This window comes from Salmo salar, chromosome 05 (genome assembly GCF_965601325.2).
Source record: "Salmo salar chromosome 05, fSalSal1, whole genome shotgun sequence".
Classification (NCBI taxonomy): domain Eukaryota; kingdom Metazoa; phylum Chordata; class Actinopteri; order Salmoniformes; family Salmonidae; genus Salmo; species Salmo salar.
The window spans coordinates 74,247,222-74,263,971 of NC_138295.1; the positions used below are offsets into that span (position 1 = coordinate 74,247,222).

The following is a 16,750-nucleotide window of genomic DNA, read 5'->3' on the forward strand; positions in this document are numbered from 1 at the left end:
AGGAGCATGCCCAGGCGTTGTAGGGAGGTCATACATGCACGTGGAGGCCACACACACTACTGAGCCTCATTTTGACTTGTTTTAAGGACATTACATCAAAGTTGGATCAGCCTGTAGTGTGGTTTTCCACTTTAATTTTGAGTGCAACTCCAAATCCAGACCTCCATGGGTTGATAAATTGGATTTCCATTGATTATTTTTGTGTGATTTTGTTGTCAGCACATTCAACTATGTAAAGAAAAAAGTATTTAATAAGATTATTTCTTTCATTCAGATTTAGGATGTGTTGTTTAAGTGTTCCCTTTATTTTTTTGAGCAGTATATATATATATATATATATGTGTTTACATCTCTTTCTCTATGTCTCTCTCTCTCTCTATGTTTATATCTTTTTCTCTATGTCTCTCTCTCTCTCTATGTTTACATATCTTTCTCTACATCTCTCTCTCCCTCTCTCTCTATGTTTATTTCTTTCTCTTCGTCTCTCTCTCTCTCTCTCTCTCTCTCTCTCTCTCTGTTTACATCTCTTTTTCTACGTCTCTCTCTCTATGTTTATATCTCTTTCTCTACATCTCTCATCTCCTCTCTTTCTCTATGTCTCTCTCTCTCTCTCTCTCTCTCTCTCTCTCTCTCTCTCTCTCTGTGTGTGCCACGTGTCATGTGTAACCCAAACTGTGAGCAGTACAGCAGAGCAGGAGCTGGATCATGTGGAGAGCTTCCATGAGACCAGGCTGTACCTCTCTCTACACTCTGCTTCCTTAAAGGGAGGTTCTGTACTATAGACCACTGACTGGGCTTCTGATTGTGCTTTAGAATAGTGATTACAGTTCTAATTTTCTTTAGATCGTTGAATGGGGTTCCACTCTGCTTTAGAACAACGACTATGGTTCTGCTGCTCTACAGGAAAGTAAAGTGTATGAAATGTAGTTGTACCTTGACTGCTCTTGTCATCTCTTTCTCCATCACACTCTCTTTTTCTTTCCTCCTCTTCTTTTCCTCTGTAGTGCTCTCTTTCCAGTGTGTTTCTGTCTGTCATTCTCAGTTGCAGTTTGTCTCTCTCTCTCTTTCTCTCTCTTCCTCTCCTCTCTCTCTTTCCTTCCCTCTTCCTCTCGTCTCTCTCTCTTCCTCTCTCTTCATCTCCTCTCTCTCTCTCTCTCTCTCTCTCTCTCTCTCTCTCTCTCTCTCTCTCTCTCTCTCTCTCTCTCTCTCTCTCTCTCTCTCTCTCTCTCTCTCTCTCTCTCTCTCTCTCTCTCTCTCTCTCTCTCTCTCTCTCTCTCTGATTAACAGTGTGTTATGGATTGCTGTGAAGTGCTGCCCTGGCCTCCACTCATATAAACAGTACAGAGGCCCCTCCTTTGCCACCACCTAATGTCATTAACAGCTGGCTTTCTTAAATAGACACACACACACACACACACACACACACACACACACACACACACACACACACACAATGTTTTTACCCACACAAATGTCGCCTGTTGTCATGGCGGAAGACAAAACCATAAAGATTTCAAACAAATGTAGTGTTGAGTTTGAACATGGACCCAGATACACACATTCTGAGGGGCAGAGGCCAGTAGACACAGATAATCAACTATAGAACCAACCTACCCAGCACTCCCTCTCCTCTTACTCTCTCTTTCCATATCCTTTACTTACCCCACCCCCTTAACACACACTGACTATCTCTCTCTCTTCTGCCTCTCTCTCTCTTTAGCCCCATTTATACCTGCTTTTAACAACATGCATACTCTGTCCTGATCTTGTCCACATTCTGATTGTGCCCACATTTTTAGACAGGTGTAGACAATTAAAATACGCATTGCGATCTGATTGTGATCAGATCTTTCTGACCACCCCCGGAGGTAGTCAAGCATGCATTGTGTCTGGATGGCTTGTGTGTACAGTAGACAGATTCGGACAGAGAAACAATTGAAATCATCATTTTCCCACCTTCTAAAATCATTGACAGGTGGCACCATTAAATTATGACATCAATATGTGTGTCTTAAAATAAATAAATACATATAATTTTAAAAGAATAACACTCAGTTAATTTGCGTACAGGGAGGGACCAGGAAATCTGGAAATGTGGGCACAATCAGAATGTAAACAATCAGGAGCAAGGACCTATGATAGCACCAGGTATAAACGTGTCTCTCTCTCTCTCTTCCTTTCTCTCTCTCTCTCTCTCTCTCTCTCCCCCCCTCTCCCCCCTCTCTCTCCAACACTCCCAACTTTCTCCCCTCTATTAAGTTCCAAGCTTCTTTCAATCTGAAGTGAATAACATATTCCAAACAGGTCAGCCTTACTTTTCTCCTTGTTGTTATTGGAGCTGTGCTTTAGATCGTGCTTATAGCTGCATGTTGTGCTGGTTGCAGTAGAGGTGGTTAAGTAGGAGAGAGTGTTGCTGATTTTCACAGATGTCTTTTTTCCTAACATGTGTGAGCAGTTAGAGCCTGCCGTTTTAGTTCTACTGCTCAACGAGTAATGGACAGATTCTTTTGAAATGAAACATGTCTGCAGTCGATCTTAGTTTTGACGGATGTGTACACACGATTAGGTTTGATCTTAGTTTTGACGGATGTGTACACACGATTAGGTTTGATCTTAGTTTTGACGGATGTGTACACACGATTAGGTTTGATCTTAGTTTTGACGGATGTGTACACACGATTAGGTTTGATCTTAGTTTTGACGGATGTGTACACACGATTAGGTTTGATCTTAGTTTTGACGGATGTGTACACACGATTAGGTTTGATCTTAGTTTTGACGGATGTGTACACACGATTAGGTTTGATCTGATTTGTGGAACAGTTTGCTGTGTTATTTTGACTACATTGACCGTGATTAGGAAATCATGGACATTGCACAGCAAAAAGTGACATCTAAGCAACTTAAATATGTTATCCAGAGTGATAATTCACTTCAAATGAGTGTTTCTTGTCTTACTGAGCTAAAATATCTAACGTCATTGGCAGATATTTGGCTTCTTTTAACCTAAAAAAGGCTAAATACAAGTAATTTATCTTATTTGAATATATTTTTAAGATATTTAATCGTCTTATTAAAATAAGCAAAATGATCTGGCAATGACGTTACATAATTTAGTTAAGAACATTAAAAAAAAAAAGTGAATTATCACTCAATATAACATTTCTAGACTTGCTTAGATTTCACTTTTTGCAGTGCGTGATGTAATGGGATATCCATCCATGTGCAGTGCGTGATGTAATGGGATATCCATCCATGTGCAGTGCGTGATGTAATGGGATATCCATCCATGTGCAGTGCGTGATGTAATGGGATATCCATCCATGTGCAGTGTGTGTAATTCTACAGCTCCTAATTCAACTGTCAGCAGCTGCTCTTGTTATTTTCCATTAGGTTCAGGCCTTATGCTATAGATATAAGCTACAGGTTACTTAATGTGCAAGAGAAATTTCGGTCTAGCCATTGGATATACATATCTCTGATAGTGTATGCCATGAAATAGTCTTTATTTTGGTTCTGTGGGACATTCCATAGGGAGCGCATGATGCTCTTTGACAGACAGAAAGTGATCCCTTCCACTGTGGTTGCCAGCTCTGTCAGAAGGACGTCCCAGTGCAACATTTTAAAAAGGGCAGACAGTTCTCAGGAGTTTGATTTTGGCTTGGAGCTATAGACTGATAGCAGAGTACACACCTCATGGATTACTACACAGCAGTGGAGGCTGGTGGGAGGAGCTATAGAGGGACGGGCTCATTGTAATGGCTGGAATGGAATTCATGGAACGGTATCAAATATATGGAAATCACGCTTGACTCCGGTCCTTTTATTCCATTCCAGCCATCCTATAGCTCCTCCCACCAGTCTCCACTGCCACACAGCCTTTCCCCACTCTTTCCCCACATTTCTATCACATTTAGATGGCCATTCAATGGACGCTTCCATCCAAAGCAACTCCCAAACTCCCACGTTTAAACTGAACTGCTGTCTCCTATCCTATCCCCTTGCCCCAACTCAACTTTTGTCCCTAACCCCTCAGGCACTTGTGTAGCTGTTAGTGGATTGTATGTATCAGCAAAATATACCAACTTACCCTCCTATAGGCTAGGAGGACTTTTCATCAGTTTTACTTATGTGCCTAAAGAGTAGGCTCAATGGGTTGATTAAGGAATGCAGTTTGATAGTAGAGAACCTACTTAGGATCAAGTATTTCTCTTTTCACCTGCTGTCTGACTGGCTGTGCCCCAACCTGGGACCTGTCCCTGGGACTCACTCCACCGCCCTGTCCCCTGATGTGGGACCTGTCCCTGGGACTCACTCCACCGCCCTGTCCCCTGATGTGGGACCTGTCCCTGGGACTCACTCCACCGCCCTGTCCCCTGATGTGGGACCTGTCTCTGGGACTCACTCCACCGCCCTGTCCCCTGATGTGGGACCTGTCCCTGGGACTCACTCCACCGCCCTGTCCCCTGATGTGGGACCTGTCCCTGGGACTCACTCCACCGCCCTGTCCCCTGATGTGGGACCTGTCCCTGGGACTCACTCCACCGCCCTGTCCCCTGATGTGGGACCTATCCCTGGGACACTCAATCTGTCCACCACCACTGTCAACGCTTGGCGTTAATTGCCACCCAGGGCCATTATCACCTCACAAACACACACACACACACACACACACACACACACACACACACACACACACACACACACACACACACACACACACACACACACACACACACACACACACACACACACACACACACCTTGATGTCCTGTCACTCACTCTGTTTAATCTTAACCACTAAGCTCCTCTCCCTCCTCTCCTCCCAGATGTGTTTGGAACAACAGAAACTACACAGAGAGCCAGGACACGCACACACGCACAAAACATTCATGGTATCTGCGGGTGTACAGTTGAAGTCGGAAGTTTGCATACAACTTAGCCAAATACATTTAAACTCAGTTTTTCACAATTCCTGACATTTATTCCTTTGTTTCATCAGACCAGAGGACATTTCCCCAAAAAGTACGATCTTTGTCCCCATGTGCAATTGCAAACCGTAGTCTGGCTTTTTTATGGTGGTTTTGGAGCAGAGGCTTCTTCCTTGCTGAGCGGCCTGTCGATATAGGACTCGTTTTGCTGTGGATATACAGTGGGGAGAACAAGTATTTGATACACTGCCAATTTGGCAGGTTTTCCTACTTACAATGCATGTAGAGGTCTGTAATTTCTATCATAGGTACACTTCAACTGTGAGAGACGGAATCTAAAACAAAAATCCAGAAAATCACATAAGTATTTGATCACCTACCAACCAGTAAGAATTCTGGCTCTCACAGACCTGTTAGTTTTTCTTTAAGAAGCCCTCCTGTTCTCCACTCATTACCTGTATTAACTGCACCTGTTTGAACTCTTTACCTGTATAAAAGACACCTGTCCACACACTCAATCAAACAGACTCCAACCTCTCCACAATGGCCAAGACCAGAGAGCTGTGTAAGGACATCAGGGATAAAATTGTAGACCTGCACAAGGCTGGGATGGGCTACAGGACAATAGGCAAGCAGCTTGGTGAGAAGGCAACAACTGTTGGCGCAATTATTAGAAAATGGAAGAAGTTCAAGATGACGGTCAATCACCCTCGGTCTGGGGCTCCATGCAAGATCTCACCTCGTGGGGCATCAATGATCATGAGGAAGGTGAGGGATCAGCCCAGAACTACACGGCAGGACCTGGTCAATGACCTGAAGAGAGCTGGGACCACAGTCTCAAAGAAAACCATTAGTAACACACTACGCCGTCATGGATTAAAATCCTGCAGCGCACGCAAGGTCCCCCTGCTCAAGCCAGCGCATGTCCAGGCCCGTCTGAAGTTTGCCAATGACCATCTGGATGATCACGAGGAGGAATGGAGAAGGTCATGTGGTCTGATGAGACAAAAATAGAGCTTTTTGGTCTAAACTCGCCGTGTTTGGAGGAAGAAGAAGGATGAGTCCAACCCCAAGAACACCATCCCAACCGTGAAGCATGGAGGTGGAAACATCATTCTTTGGGGATGCTTTTCTGCAAAGGGGACAGGACGACTGCACCGTATTGAGGGGAGGATGGATGGGGCCATGTATTGCGATATCTTGGCCAACAACCTCCTTCCCTCAGTAAGAGCATTGAAGATGGGTCGTGGCTGGGTCTTCCAGCATGACAACGACCCAAAACACACAGCCATCTTGAGAAGCATCTCAAGGTCCTGGAGTGGCCTAGCCAGTCTCCAGACCTGAACCCAATAGAAAATCTTTGGAGGGAGCTGAAAGTCTGTATTGCCCAGCGACAGCCCCAAAACCTGAAGGATCTGGAGAAGGTCTGTATGGAGGAGTGGGCCAAAATCCCTGCTGCAGTGTGCACAAACCTGGTCAAGAACTACAGGAAACGTATGATCTCTGTAATTGCAAACAAAGGTTTCTGTACCAAATATTAAGTTCTGCTTTTCTGATGTATCAAATACTTATGTCATGCAATAAAATGCAAATGAATTACTTAAAATCATACAATGTGATTTTATGGATTTTTGTTTTAGATTCCGTCTCTCACAGTTGAAGTGTACCTATGATAAAAATTACAGACCTCTACATGCTTTTTAAGTAGGAAAACCTGCAAAATTGGCAGTGTATCAAATACTTGTTCTCCCCACTGTAGATACTTTTGTACCTGTTTCCTCCAGCATCTTCACAATGTCCTTTGCTGTTGTTCTGGGATTGATTTGCACTTTTCTCACCAAAGTACGTTCATCTCTAGGAGACAGAACGCGTCTACTTCCTGAGCAGTATAACGGCTGCGTGGTCCCATGGTGTTTATACTTGCGTACTATTGTTTGTACAGATGAACGTGGTACCTTCAGGTGTTTGGAAATTTCTCCCAAGGATGAACCAGACTTGTGGAGGTCTACAATTCTTTTTCTGAGGTCTTGACTGATTTCTTTTGATTTTCCCATAATCTCAAGCAAAGAGGCAGTGAGCTTGAAGGTAGGCCTTGAAATACATCCACAGGTACACCTCCAATTGACTGAAATGATGTCAATTAACCTATCAGAAGCTTCTGAAGCCATGACATAATTTTCTGGAATTTTCCAAGCTGTTTAAAGTCACAGTCAACTTAGTGTATGTAAACTTCGGAACCACTGGAATTGTGATACAGTGAATTATAAGTGAAATAATCTGTCTGTAAACAATTGTTGGAAAAATTACTTGTGTCATGCAGAAAGTAGATGTCCTAACCGACTTGCCAGAACTATAGTTTGTTAACAAGAAATGTGTGGTGGTTGAAAAACGAGTTTTAATGACTCCAACCTAAGTGTATGTAAACTTCCCACTTCAACTGTACATGATACATATACACTGAGTGTACAAAACATTAAGAACACCTGCTCTTTCCATGACATAGACTGACCAGGTGAATCCAGGTGAAAGATGATCCCTTATTGATGCCACTTGTTAAATCCACTTTAATCAGTGTAGATGAAGGGGAGGAGACAGGTTAAATAAGGATTTTTAAGCCTTGAGACAATTGAGAAATGGATTGTGTATATGCACCTTTGAACAGGGGATGGTAGTAGGTGCCAGGTGCACCGGTCTGTCTCAAGAACTGCAACTCTGCGGGATATTTCACACTCAACAGTTTCCCGTTTGTCTCAAGAATGGTCCACCACCCAATGGACATCCAGCCAACCTGACACAACTGTGGGAAGCATTGGAGTCAACATGGGCCAGCATCCCTGTGGAATGCATTCGACACCTTGTAGAGTCCATTCCCCGGCGAATTGAGGCTGTTCAGAGGGCAGAAGGAAGGTGTTCCTAATATTTTGTACACTCAGTGTAATGCAGAATATTTATTTCAGAGGGGGTACTAATAGCAACCTGCGAGGAGGATCTGTAGGGGCTGACACAGGGATACCTGGCTGGGATATTGGTAGGCGTCTCGGGGAAAACAATAGCCTTTCCTTATGGCTGGCTGGTCCAGAGCAAACACAGTTCCTAATAGAGGATTTGACACTCACCTTGACCCTGACAGCAGTCTGCTCTAATAGCTTGTATCTGGCTCATACTCTCTCTGGTGCATAGGACAGCAACAACACATGTCAAATCCAGGCAGTTCTTTAATAAGAAGAAATGATTTGGTGGGTGCATGTATTTGTACTATTTCACAAATGTATGAATTGGAAATGTGTGTTTTTACATATCCCAACTCCCCCTGAGACACCTTCAGAGAGTGGGGTCACAACCAGCCATTGTTAAGGCACATTAACAGGGGAGTTGGGATATTGTCTTGCTCAAAGGCACATTAACATCATTTTTTTCACCTTGTCACTGCAGGGATCCAAACTAGCGACCTTTACGGTTACTGTCCCAACACTCTAAGCACTAGGCTACCTGCTGTATCTGGCTTGTACTCTGCTGCATAGGGCAGCAACAAAGGATCTCTATTCCTGGCAGACTGGCAGTTTTATCCACAGAGATCTCAGTGTAGGCCCAGTCAAGTGTTTTTTCCCACCTGAACTTGACCCTCCTTTTTAGAGAATCATCATCTTTCTTGTTATGAATGGGGACAAAGAGGGTGTTGTCGTTGTTAACCGTTTTTTTTTCTTCTTCTTTCCTTGATTTTATTCAGGAGGTGTTCCAGTAAAATTAGACGCCATCCTTCCTCGTCACCCTGTCCTCTTCTCCTCCATCTTTCTCTCCATCACTCCCTTTCTCCCATCTTTTCTACTCCCATACTGAACTGTCCATCTCTCTCTCCCCTTTCCTCCTCCCGTTCTCTCCGTTCTCTCCATTCTCCATTCTTCATCCCCACATCCACCTCTGAACTGCTGTTATCTGTGCCTCTACCTTCCTCCTGTCTTCAACCTTCTTTTCTTCTTTTTGGGGTTCACCTCCCTTCAATTATTTCCCTGCTTCTCTCTCTTCACCCTCTTTCCCGTCCTCTTCCCTCTTTCCCCTCCCTTCCTCTCTCCATCCGGCCTCTCTCGGCCTCTGGTAGAGGTCACCATGTGGGCCAACTACATTGTCCAGCCAGAGGAGGATGGCCGTATGGGGGTGGTAGGAGCAGGGCCCCATGGGGGCCTGGCCGGCCTGGCAGGGGTCAAGGGAGTTGGGCGTGCTACAAGGCGGACCCCTAGGATGAGTGACAGCCAGGAGGGGAAGATCAAGCTGGCGTTCTTTGTGGCCATTGTGGGCGTGACCCTGACAGTGCTGGGGGTGGGGACAGAGTTCTGGGTGGAGCTGGCCACGCCCAAGACCTGGAGTAACAACCAGACGTGTCAGACAGCCCACTACGGCCTGTGGAAGGGGTGTACTCGCACCCTGTGGGTGGACGACATCGACCCCGAGAGAGAGAGCTGCGGCCCCGCAGACCTGCCCGGAGGTGAGGAACCTGTCTGTCTGTTACATTAGGGCAAGCCATGAGTTGATTTTGGGGACAGGCTAGGTAATATTCTTAGGGTCTCATTTTGATGACAACACTGTAAAAATGGGTTCTGACTAGAGGGAGTAAAGCTACGACCGGAAGGGATTTTTTCGTAACAGGTTAGGAGAATTTGCGCAGCAGGTTAGGATCATTAATGTGGCAGGTTAGGAGACTTAGGTTACGGTTAGGAAAAGGGTTAAGGTTAGCTAAAATGCTCTCCTAACCTGCTACGAAAAACCTCTTCCTGTCGTAGTTGGACTCCCTCAAATCAGAACCACAGAAATGGAGTTAAAGATGGAGTCAACTGGGGCACTGATTTCATGACCAAACCCTGTTTGCACTGCAGTGCTGTGTGTGTTAGTTAGGGCTTCCTCCCCTTCCTCTGCAATGATCTGTAAACATAGGATAGGTGGAAGCAGTGTGTTGGATGTCTCCCAGGAATTTGCATTAATGCAGCATCAGTATGTGGGTGTGTGTATGCATGTGTATATTGTATGTATGTGTGTGCATGCACTTGTGTGTGTGTGTGCTTATGCAAACGTGTGTGAATAGGAGGCGTGTATGCCAGCTTTGCTGCGTGTGTATCTGGGTCATCCTACAGATAATGTGCAAATTGAGTCCTTAAAGGAATACCGCTTTGAAATGGAGCCAGTCTGAATTTGACGAATGTGAATGTGGCTACTGGTCTGTCTGTTAGTTATCTAGCTATAGGCATCAGATTTTTATAATCGTTGGTGAGTCAGAAAAGGATGTTTCCAGTATCCTTGTAAACATCCAACCTTTCAGTGTATTTATATAAGACAGACGCTTCCCTTTTACTGCATGATGGAGCTTCTCCTTTTGGAATATTTCAATGGGTTATTATTATTATTATTTAATTTCAATTTGTTGTAGTTTTAGAATTGAATGATCCGTCAGAATTATATTTTGATTGCAGGAATTCCTCATTATATTAAACATTTAATTTTTTACATTTCAGGAAAAGAAAGATATTTAATTATGATTTTCAGCCACTTCCTCCATCCTGTACTGTTACGTTCCCCCATGTAAGTCTCTTATCTGTGGAATGACCCGTTTCTGTCTGTAGGGATCGTCCAGTGGTGGATGAATGCAGGTATTAAAGCACTTGTCCCACAGAGGGGGCCAGACAGGGCCTACGGTAGGATGAGGTATCCATCTCCTGTATTCGTGCTTTATCTGCCAGAATAGTCTGATATTCAGCCAGGCTAGCAGTGGTTGGCTTTGATACACTAGCAATGATGTTTGTATTGTTTTGAATAGGAGGTATATATATTTTACATTGTATAAATATAAAATATATGTATTTCATTTGCAGTCTTGATTTAGCTTGTTTTATTAGGATGGATGAGTCCTATGAATGTTCATATCTATTACAATGTACACGCTATATCCATCTGGTGCATTGTTTATCATCCTCCGGTATTTTAGAGGGCTGATTCACCTTGGATGTCTAGTCGATAAACATCTATGTCTGACTCACCTTGTGTGTCTTGTCTAGCAGATAAACATCTGTGTTTACGATGACGGTCTGTGTGTTGGAGTAGAGTCAGTATCTATTCTGACACTTCCTCGTCTCCTTGCGTCAAAACACTGTTGGCCCACAGCGCCTGACAGACAGACTCTGTGTGTGTGTGTGTGGACTTCTCACGTTTGGAGAAAACAACTGTTTCTCCGTCTGTGCTTCTCTATTTCACATTCATGTTTACATGCCCCTGGCGCCTGTCCCTGGGAAACAACATCACAGTCATTCTCTGTCACTGTCTGTCAGTGCCAGACCAACTAATACATCATACATCACTCACTGCTACTGTACATTACCATAACCTCTGACTAACTGACTCAGCCACTCAGAGGTGGACAGGTGGACAGGTAGACAGGTGGAGAGCTTGAGAGGTAGATCTCACTATAAATCTGTGGTCATGATATACAGGTTTCCTGTCACGCACAAGTGTTGCAGACAGAATAGCATTAAGGTTGATAGGAGAGTCTTCTGTATGTGTTTGTACTTGTGTGTGTGTTTGGTTTTACTATACTTGTGGTGACCAGAAGTCAAAACAAGGAAAACGTTATTTTAGGCTAAGGTTTAGGGTTAGGGTTTGAGGACGAGATAATATATATAAAGACAGAGAGAGAGAGGAAGAGGAAGAGCAGCAGAGGATGAGAGAATATATATAAAGACAGAGAGAGAGAGGAAGAGGAAGAGCAGCAGAGGATGAGAGAATATATATAAAGACAGCGAGAGAGAGAGGAAGAGCAGCAGCGGATGAGAGATTGTATATAAAGACAGAGAGAGAGCGAGAGAGGAAGAGCAGCAGCGGATGAGAGAATATATATAAAGACAGAGAGAGAGGAAGAGCAGCAGAGGACGAGAGAATATATATAAAGACAGAGAGAGAGAGGAAGAGCAGCAGAGGACGAGAGAATATATATATAAAGACAGAGAGAGAGAGGAAGAGCAGCAGAGGACGAGAGAATATATATAAAGACAGAGAGAGAGAGGAAGAGCAGCAGAGGACGAGAGTATATATAAAGACAGAGAGAGAGAGAAGAGCAGCAGAGGACGAGAGAATATATATATAAAGACAGAGAGAGAGAGGAAGAGCAGCAGAGGACGAGAGAATATGTATATAAAGACAGAGAGAGAGGAAGAGCAGCAGAGGACGAGAGAATATATATATAAGACAGAGAGAGAGAGGAAGAGCAGCAGAGGACGAGAGAATATATATAAAGACAGAGAGAGAAGAAGAGTGTCTATCTAATGCAGTATTAACCAAGCCCCTGTGATCCTCTCTATTTTCCTTCTTTCATCTCGTTCACCTCCCTCTCCATCTGTCTCCCTCTTTCTCTTTGTTCTCACCCCTCCCTCCATCTTCCCACTCTATCACTCCCTATCTCTCCCTTCCCCTCTTTCTCATGCTCTCTCGCTCTCTCCTTCTCTTCTCTTCCTCCCTACAAATGTCTTGCTTTCTCTCCTTCCCCTCCACCTGCCCACTCTTTCTATCTCTCCTTCTCCCTCTCTTCCATCCCCCTCTCTCTTCTCTCTCATGGCACCATATGTGCTGTGGATATGCTGTGGATGTGCTGTGGATGTGCTGTGGATGTGCTGTGGATATGCTGTGGATGTGCTGTGGATATGCTGTGGATGTGCTGTGGATGTGCTGTGGATGTGGGACTGTGTAGAGCAGTGAGCAGTGTTTTTCATGGTGCTGCCGCTACATAGCAGATAAAATAGGTCTTCATGCCTAGGAGGACAGAGGGGATGGATGCACAGGGACCAGCAATATACTGTGTGTGTGTGATGTTCCCTCTCTGTTTCTCTTCTCAGAATCTAACTGCACTTACTTCAAATTCTTCACCAATGGAGACAACGCTGTCATATTTAAGAAGACGACCCACAAGAGTAAGTCAGCATCTTAAGTCTCGCCTCCTCCTTCTCTCCCTCTTCCTCTCTCCCTCTCTTTCTCTCCCTCTACCCCTCTCTCTCTTTCTCACAGTGCTGTATTTATCCCCTGTGATGTCACTCTCAGATGCACAATACTCACTGAGGTGTAACTCTGCCCTCCCTCATTCTCCCCTGTCTACCTCTCCAACACCTCTTCACTCTTTCTCTAACCACTTCTCCCTCTATTCACTTCCTCTCCATCCCTCTCTCCTCCTCCTCTCATTCTGTCCCCCCCTCTCTCTTCCCCTCCCCTCTCTCTCCCAGACCTGAACATAGCGGCTGCTATCCTAGCAATGATAGCTCTGTCTATGATGGTGATGGGAGCTATCTGTATCACCATGTCCCTCAGTAAAGGAGTGCCCTTCTTCCTCAAGCCTGCCTCCTTCTGCTTCATCCTATCAGGTAAGGGGAAGTAGACTACAAAGAGAGCAGCCACTATTCTGGGTGTAGACTTAGACCTCCTTGTAGGGAAATAAACAATCAAAAATGTACAGTAAACATTATACTCGCAAAAGTTCCAACAGAATAAAGACATCTCAAATGTCATATTATGTCTATATACAGTCGTGGCCAAATGTTTTGAGAATGACACAAATATTAATTTTCACAAAGTCTACTGCCTCAGTGTCTTTAGATATTTTTGTCAGATGTTACTATGGAATACTAAAGTATAATTACAAGCATTTCTTAAGTGTCCAAGGCTTTTATTGACAATTACATGAAGTTGATGTAAAGAGTCAATATTTGCAGTGTTGACCCTTCTTTTTCAAGACCTCTGCAATCCGCCCTGGCATGCTGTCAATTAACTTCTGGGCCACATCCTGACTGATGGCAGCCCATTCTTGCATAATCAATGCTTGGAGTTTGTCAGAATTTGTGGGTTTTTGTTTGTCCACCCGCCTCTTGAGGATTGACCACAAGTTCTCAATGGGATTAAGGTCTGGGGAGTTTCCTGGCCATGGACCCAAAATATCGATGTTTTGTTCCCCGAGCCACTTAGTTATCACTTTTGCCTTATGGCAAGGTGCTCCATCATGCTGGAAAATGCATTGTTTGTCACCAAACTGTTCCTGGATGGTTGGGAGAAGTTGCTCTCGGAAAAGATGTGTTGGTACTATTCTTTATTCATGGCTGTGTTCTTAGGCAAAATTGTGAGTGAGCCCACTCCCTTGGCTGAGAAGAAACACCACACATGAATGGTCTCATGATGCTTTACTGTTGGCATGACACAGGACAAATGGTAGCGCTCACCTTGTCTTCTCTGGACAAGCTTTTTTCCAGGTGCCCCAAACAATCAGAAAGGGGATTCATCAGAGAAAATGACTTTACCCCAGTCCTCAGCAGTCCAATCCCTGTACCTTTTGCAGAATATCAGTCTGAGAATCACTGACATGATGTCAACTGGTCCTTTTGTGGCAGGGCTGAAATGCAGTGGAAATGTTTTTGGGGGATTCAGTTCATTTGCATGGCAAAGAGGGACTTTGCAATTAATTGCAATTCATCTGATCACCCTTCATAACATTCTGGAGTATATGCAAATTGCCATCAAATTGCCAGCAGTAGACTTTGTGAAAATGTATATTTGTGTCATTCTCAAAACTTTTGGCCACGACTGTACAGTATTGTAATTATGTGAAGTACAACATGGAAAATGAATACACATAAATATAAGTTGTATTTACAATAGTGTTTGTTCTTCCCTGGTTGCCCTTTTCTTGTGGCAACAGTTCACAAATCTTGCTGCTGTGATTGCTCACTGTGGTATTTCCCGCAATAGATATGTGAGTTGGATTTGGATTTGTTTATCAAATTCTTTGTGGGTCTGTGTAATCTGAGGGAAACATGTGTCTCTAAAATTGTCATACATTTGGCAGGTCAGGAAGTGCAGCTTAGTTTCCACCTCATTTTGTAGGCAGTGTGCACATAGTCTGTCTTCTCTTCAGAGCTAGGTCTGCCTACGGCGCCCTTTCTCAATAGCAAGGCTATGCTCACTGAGTCTGTACATAGTCAAAGATTTCCTTAATTTTGGGTCAGTCACGGTGGTCAGGTATTCTGCCACTGTGTACTCTCTGTTTTGTGCCAAATAGCATTGAAGTTTGCTCAGTTTTTTTGTAAATTCTTTCCAATGTGTCAAGTAATTATCTTTTTGTTTTCTCATGATTTGGTTGGGGACAGAAGCACCAGATCATCAGCAAACAGTAGACATTTGACTTCAGATTCTAGTAGGGTGAGGCCGGGGTGCTGCAGACTGTTCTCGTCAATTCGTTGATGTATATGTTGAAGAGGGTTGGGCTTAAGATGCATCCCTGTCTCACCCCCCAGCCCTGTGGAAAGAAATGTGTGTTTTTTGCCAATTTTAACTGCACATTTGTTGTTTGTGTACATGGATTTTATCATGTTGTATGTTTTTCCGTCAACACCACTTTCCATGAACTTGTATAGGTCTCTCTCTCTCACTCTTTCTCCCCTCACACCTCCTCTCCGTCTCACCTTCCTACTTCCTCTCCCCCGTCTCCCTCCACATACATCCTCCCTCCCTCCCTCCCTCCCTCCCTCCCTCCCTCCCTCCCTCCCTCCCTCCCTCCCTCCCTCCCTCCCTCCCTCCCTCCCTCCCTCCCTCAGGTCTACTGGTCCTGCTGTCTATACTGGTGTTTCACCAGTCAGTGCTGGCCCTGTTGTCATCTGACCACTCCATACCGCTCCACCACGAGCTCTCCTGGTCCGTGGCCTGTGTGGGCTTCGCTGGGGCCATCCTCATCATGGGGGGATCCTTTTCCTGATCCTCTCCCTCCCCTACAGCCCATGGGAGAAATGTCTGCCTAAACGCAACAGCAGCACTACCTAGCACATGGGAGGCCCAAAAGAGGCCCAAAAGCTGTGGGAAAAAATGTAGTTTCATATCAGGATCGCAATCAAACTCCAGTCCTCGAGTGATGCACTGTCTGCTGGCTTTAGTTGTCAGGTATAAATCAGACACTGATTAGAACAACTACAACCAGTAGACACTGATGCCATCCAGGAGTTGAGTTGGTAACATGTAGGTCACTACCGTTGCCAGATAGAATCAGAGGATGAGAAATAAACAGCTGTATTCTGCTGTGAGCAAATGAATTACCATGTGGCCAAGCTAGTGAGTGTTTAATTGTATCAGCTCTTTCCCAAGAGGCATCAACTCTGATACTCCCCAGGACAGACACACACACACACTTCACCACTCCTTTCCCATCTAGGACATAGGCCAGAGGACAGAAATGCCAAAGTAAATGCCAGCCAAATGCCGAGGCTACATAGTAAACAGTACACAGTCTTCTCCTGCTGCATTGTGGGGCGGACACACATAGTGCGGCACGGAACACCCACACAGGTGTGGCCTGGAGGAACACCCGTGAACTAGGGCAGCACATTATCCCTCGACTTCATACAAACACTAACATGTTTTTATTCAAACACAGCTTATTTTCTCCCGGTCTTCAGGAGTGAGATCTAACTACTCTATGTGGTCTAAGTCTTCTGTAAAAAGTGGTTTACAGTTGTGGATGAGTTAGGCTGTGTATCAGTTATGGGGAACTCCCGTCCTGGGGGGTGGCAACAGTGTGTGCAGGGTTGTGTTCCAGCCCTGCCCAACACACCTGTTCAAATGTTTTTCTTTTTAGACCACAAAAAATTGTCAAAGACTCCAGCCACTCAAGTCATAGACTGTTTTCTTGCTACCGCACGGCAAGCGGTACCGGAGCACCAAGTCTGGGTCCAAAAGGCTCCTTATCAGCTTCTACTCCCAAGCCATAAGACTGCTGAACAATTAATCAAATGGCCACCCGGACTATTTACAATGA

At 44.6% G+C, this 16,750-nt stretch overlaps 1 pseudogene across 1 annotated transcript; it reads left to right on the forward strand.

Moving 5' to 3' along the window:
• The first annotated feature begins 2,198 nt into the window (after positions 1-2,198).
• Positions 2,199-15,964, forward strand: LOC145879569 (voltage-dependent calcium channel gamma-6 subunit-like; annotated as a pseudogene). The gene is made up of 5 exons (XR_014392405.1): positions 2,199-2,304; positions 8,660-9,412; positions 12,801-12,875; positions 13,182-13,319; positions 15,540-15,964. The product of XR_014392405.1 is annotated as a voltage-dependent calcium channel gamma-6 subunit-like (transcript).
• The last annotated feature ends 786 nt before the right edge of the window (positions 15,965-16,750 follow it).